This window comes from Sinohyriopsis cumingii, chromosome 5, assembly GCF_028554795.1.
Source record: "Sinohyriopsis cumingii isolate HCF-2022 chromosome 5, ASM2855479v2, whole genome shotgun sequence".
Classification (NCBI taxonomy): domain Eukaryota; kingdom Metazoa; phylum Mollusca; class Bivalvia; order Unionida; family Unionidae; genus Sinohyriopsis; species Sinohyriopsis cumingii.
The window spans coordinates 86,690,945-86,697,152 of record NC_142965.1 but is presented as its reverse complement, the minus strand read 5'-3'; the positions used below and the strand labels follow the sequence as shown (position 1 = coordinate 86,697,152).

General features: G+C 36.2%; 1 long non-coding RNA gene across 1 annotated transcript in view; it reads right to left on the bottom strand.

Moving 5' to 3' along the window:
• Positions 1-5,773: 5,773 nt before the first annotated feature.
• The window catches only part of LOC149799672 (uncharacterized), a 19,639-nt gene continuing 19,204 nt past the window's right edge, over positions 5,774-6,208 (bottom strand). Inside the window, exon 4 of the long non-coding RNA XR_016421197.1 lies at positions 5,774-6,208. This exon is cut by the window's right edge and continues 1,012 nt beyond it. This is a non-coding gene — a long non-coding RNA (uncharacterized LOC149799672).

Here is a 6,208-nt window from a genome sequence, read left to right as displayed (position 1 = left end):
GTGAATTTGTGTGGGTCGATGTAGTGGTGGGGCGATCAAGGGTGTTTGTGAAATTGTGTGAGTGGAGGTTGTGGTCGGGGCTAGAAATACAAAATTCATACTGAAGCAAATACATTTGGGTATAGTCTTGTCAATACAGTATTCATACTGAGGGAAATACATTTGGTATAGTCTTGGAAATACAGTATTCATACTGAAGGAATACGTTTGGGTATAGTCTTGGAAATGCAGTATTCATACTGAAGGAATACGTTTGGGTATAGTCTTGGAAATGCAGTATTCATACTGAAGGAATACGTTTGGGTATAGTCTTGGAAATACAGTATTCATACTGAAGGAAATACATTTGGGTATAGTCTTGGAAATACAGTATTCATACTGAAGGAATACGTTTGGGTATAGTCTTGGAAATACAGTATTCATACTGAAGGAATACGTTTGGGTATAGTCTTGGAAATACAGTATTCATACTGAGGGAAATACATTTGGGTATAGTCTTGGAAATACAGTATTCATACTGAAGGAATACGTTTGGGTATAGTCTTGGAAATACAGTATTCATACTGAAGGAATACGTTTGGGTATAGTCTTGGAAATGCAGTATTCATACTGAAGGAATACGTTTGGGTATAGTCTTGGAAATACAGTATTCATACTGAAGGAAATACATTTGGGTATAGTCTTGGAAATACAGTATTCATACTGAAGGAATACGTTTGGGTATAGTCTTGGAAATACAGTATTCATACTGAAGGAATACGTTTGGGTATAGTCTTGGAAATACAGTATTCATACTGAAGGAATACGTTTGGGTATAGTCTTGGAAATACAGTATTCATACTGAGGGAAATACATTTGGGTATAGTCTTGGAAATACAGTATTCATACTGAAGGAATACGTTTGGGTCTAGTCTTTGAAATACAGTATTCATACTGAGGGAAATACATTTGGGTATAGTCTGGAAATGCAATATTCATTCTGAGGGAAATATATTTTGGGTATAGTCTGGAAATGCAATATTCATTCTGAGGGAAATACATTTGGGTATAGTCTGGAAATGCAATATTCATTCTGAGGGAAATATATTTTGGGTATAGTCTGGAAATGCAATATTCATTCTGAGGGAAATACATTTGGGTATAGTCTGGAAATGCAATATTCATTCTGAGGGAAATACATTTGGGTATAGTCTGGAAATGCAATATTCATTCTGAGGGAAATACATTTGGGTATAGTCTGGAAATGCAATATTCATTCTGAGGGAAATACATTTGGGTATAGTCTTGTCAATACAGTATTCATACTGAGGGAAATACATTTGGGTATAGTCTTGGAAATACAATATTCATTCTGAGGGAAATACATTTGGGTATAGTCTTGTCAATACAGTATTCATACTGAGGGAAATACATTTGGGTATAGTCTGGAAATACAATATTCATTCTGAGGGAAATACATTTGGGTATAGTCTTGTCAAAACAGTATTCATACTGAGGGAAATGCATTTGGGTATAGTCTGGAAATACAGTATTCATACTGAGGGAAATACATTTGGGTATAGTCTTGGAAATACAATATTCATTCTGAGGGAAATACATTTGGGTATAGTCTTGTCAATACAGTATTCATACTGAGGGAAATACATTTGGGTATAGTCTTGGAAATACAATATTCATTCTGAGGGAAATACATTTGGGTATAGTCTTGTCAATACAATACAGTATTCATACTGAGGGAAGTACATTTGGGTATAGTCTGGAAATACAATATTCATTCTGAGGGAAGTACATTTGGGTATAGTCTTGGAAATACAATATTCATTCTGAGGGAAGTACATTTGGGTATAGTCTTGTCAATACAGTATTCATACTGAGGGAAGTACATTTGGGTATAGTCTTGGAAATACAGTATTCATACTGAGGGAAGTACATTTGGGTATAGTCTGGAAATACAATATTCATTCTGAGGGAAGTACATTTGGGTATAGTCTTGGAAATACAATATTCATTCTGAGGGAAGTACATTTGGGTATAGTCTTGGAAATACAATATTCATTCTGAGGGAAATACATTTGGGTATAGTCTTGTCAATACAATACAGTATTCATACTGAGGGAAGTACATTTGGGTATAGTCTGGAAATACAATATTCATTCTGAGGGAAGTACATTTGGGTATAGTCTTGGAAATACAATATTCATTCTGAGGGAAGTACATTTGGGTATAGTCTTGTCAATACAGTATTCATACTGAGGGAAGTACATTTGGGTATAGTCTTGGAAATACAGTATTCATACTGAGGGAAGTACATTTGGGTATAGTCTGGAAATACAATATTCATTCTGAGGGAAGTACATTTGGGTATAGTCTTGGAAATACAATATTCATACTGAGGGAAATACATTTGGGTATAGTCTGGAAATACAATATTCATTCTGAGGGAAATACATTTGGGTATAGTCTTGTCAATACAGTATTCATACTGAGGGAAATGCATTTGGGTATAGTCTGGAAATACAGTATTCATACTGAGGGAAATACATTTGGGTATAGTCTTGGAAATACAATATTCATTCTGAGGGAAATACATTTGGGTATAGTCTTGTCAATACAGTATTCATACTGAGGGAAATACATTTGGGTATAGTCTTGGAAATACAATATTCATTCTGAGGGAAATACATTTGGGTATAGTCTTGTCAATACAATACAGTATTCATACTGAGGGAAGTACATTTGGGTATAGTCTGGAAATACAATATTCATTCTGAGGGAAGTACATTTGGGTATAGTCTTGGAAATACAATATTCATTCTGAGGGAAGTACATTTGGGTATAGTCTTGTCAATACAGTATTCATACTGAGGGAAGTACATTTGGGTATAGTCTTGGAAATACAGTATTCATACTGAGGGAAGTACATTTGGGTATAGTCTGGAAATACAATATTCATTCTGAGGGAAGTACATTTGGGTATAGTCTTGGAAATACAATATTCATTCTGAGGGAAGTACATTTGGGTATAGTCTTGGAAATACAATATTCATACTGAGGGAAGTACATTTGGGTATAGTCTGGAAATACAGTATTCATACTGAGGGAAGTACATTTGGGTATAGTCTTGGAAATACAATATTCATACTGAGGGAAGTACATTTGGGTATAGTCTGGAAATACAGTATTCATACTGAGGGAAATACATTTGGGTATAGTCTTGGAAATACAGTATTCATACTGAGGGAAGTACATCTGGGTATAGTCTTGGAAATACAGTATTCATACTGAGGGAAGTACATCTGGGTATAGTCTTGGAAATACAATATTCATCAATTGTGAAAGACTGGCATGATTTAATAACCGACTTGAGCTTTTTACATCAATTATATTCTTTGTCCCGCCATACATTCCTAACCCGCTGAACAGGTAATATGAACGGATGGACGAGTTGGAAATCTCGATGCATATTTTTTATTTCATTTAAGAACTTCTTAAAATGATTTACTGAGTGAAAAATGTACATTAACCTATCTTATTTGTCATTATGAATAGAAATACAATTACATGTATTATAACAATACTATCACTATTTATAATTACTTTCAGTCCTTGTGAAAATAGGTTGGCTTCTTAGCATGGCGTCTGCATACCGTCTAGGTTTCAGATGAATACAACAGAATCGGCAACACAATGGCTTTGTTGACCTTCATTTATTTTGGAGACTGATGCCTCTGCACTCTCACACATTTGCAACCCGTATGATAATTTCAAGTCCCGTGGCGATGAGCAAGCGGCAAAACAACATGTGTGGATACAGTAGGGGCTGTAGCTGTAGACCTGCACACTGGACCGAAGAAGACTGGAATTCGGCAGCACCCCCACTAAGAAGCCCTTTTTAGGATCACACTGCAAAACTCTGCAGCATTAAGACGGGGCACCAAATGTGCCCTTAACATTGTCTGCTTAAGTCTGGTTGGCATACAGTGACTGACCGGGATCCCACCTTAGAGTAAAACGCGCCTAACTGAGCACGGACAACTTACCGAAGAAAGAGTCTCAGCAAAGAGGTGTTGCATGTACACAGGCACAGACGTCTTACTGACTAAGTATTTGTCTTAAGAAGAGACAGGCAGGATGTCCGAGTGACGACGGCAATGAGAAGTACAGAATGCTAGACTGACTACAGTCTAAAAGCTCAATATCCAGATTCAGCCTGTCCGAGTAGAGCAAGACCAAAAAGCTTAATGACTCCAAATCGAAACTGGAGAATGTGAAACAGGTATTGGCCGAACAGCTGTACAGCCAACTAGAACCAATTGATGCAAACTCTGAAATTGTTGAGGAAAACTGGACATTCTTTAGAGACTTTGTCATTAACGGTAAATAACCGCAACCAAATCGTTCGGACCGACCACACGTAAATATCAGGATTGGTTTGTTGAGAACTATGCTGTCGTACAGATACTACAAAATAGGCCAAAATAAGTAATATTGTGACTTATTAAAACACAACACAAATAGGTCCATTTTTAAGTTTGTAAAATTTCCGATTTTAAAGCAATAGTTTACTACAGAGCACATGGATTTATTTTCTTATAATCAAACACATCCATTTAAAATACAAACTGTAAGGGTACTCGACTGTGATCAAAAGATTTCTTATCACCAAACATAAGATTCGCTTTTTAAATTGTAAGGTTGTCATGAACCAGTCTTATTACTTTACTGTACAGTCATGTTCCGACTATCTCAGTGGTTTTGGCAAAGGATAGTGTCTGAGTGGTTTCAGGATTGACAAACACTGCTATCGTTTATAAATTCATATCTATCATAATCAACCTTTCACTTATCACTTACTGATAGGTTGTTGTTGTTGTTGTTGTTGCTGTTGTTAGGTTTTAACGCCATTTTTCAGCACAAGATAGGCTATACATGGCCAGTATTAATGGTGGAGGACGAACCCGGGAAAAACCCGGAAAGAACCACCGACCCACGAGAAGCTACTGGCAAGCTTTCTCACATACCAACATAGGCCGAACCCGCGACTCAAACCCACGCAGACAGAGGTGAGATGGCAGTGATCCGTAACGGTGAGCGTTTTAGACCACTCGGCCACTGATAGGTGGTTCCTAACGTTTAAAAACATAACTATAACTAAACAATACACACTGGATAAGACATAATGAGAATGACGTATCACGAGAAGATTCATTTATAAACAACAAAATAGGTCAATCCGACTGTCATTTCGAAATAGTCCCTTCTTTTTTTCTGTGCAGCTAATCCAATTTTACCTCATTGTGTTTCACAGAGTACTCATTTCGTTTCCTTATAAACATTTAAAGGACAGTTTCTTCACAATTTCAGACTTAGTCCGCTGCTTTTAATGGAAACGTCCCTTGCGACTTCGTGCTAAACTTATTTTTCATGGTGTGCACACGTCATGTGACCAGCCAGTTAAAAATCATTATCAGGGTGACATTCTCATCTGATTTTGCACTGTTCTTCTGATATATTTCTCTTGATGAAAAAAGTCGTCGTCAAATAAAACGGACACATCATTTCACGTCAACCATCGGGTGTGCCAAAACGGCTATATGAGCGAAGAGTCTATCCAGAGGTGAGATAAACCTAAATTAAAGACTGCTCAGGTGGTGAAGTCTAATAGATAGATAGAAGAAGGTCTGATGAGCAAAGGGCCAGGATAAGTGGTTAGGGGAGTTCTAAACGATTGCTCTTGTAGCCATTGCAATAGGACATGAACAAATGACAATAATTGTTTTTACAAAAGCTCACACTTTATTCTAAACTTATCCATATCGCATTTTCAATTGCACTTTAATGTCATCTTAAAGATATAAAAAAGACAACGTTTGTGTGATACAAATATGTACACTCTACATATATTTGCGTTATATACAAAACAGATAAGTAATAAATAACAAAACGAGTTACAATAATGAAATGAAAGACCTCTTGACGATGAAAAAGATTTGAATACCATAAAACGCTAAAATATTGACGTGGTTTCAATTAAATATCAAATAATAACGATGTTTTTTATTTTTGAACTTCTGTAATGACTAAACCAATATGACAATACGTGTATACAAGTTAGCTATCGTAGCTAAAATGATAGAAGAAAGTTAGGAGTTGCAATTCACATTTTACTGTGATATCTCATTAGCGTGAATAATATCATTTATATATC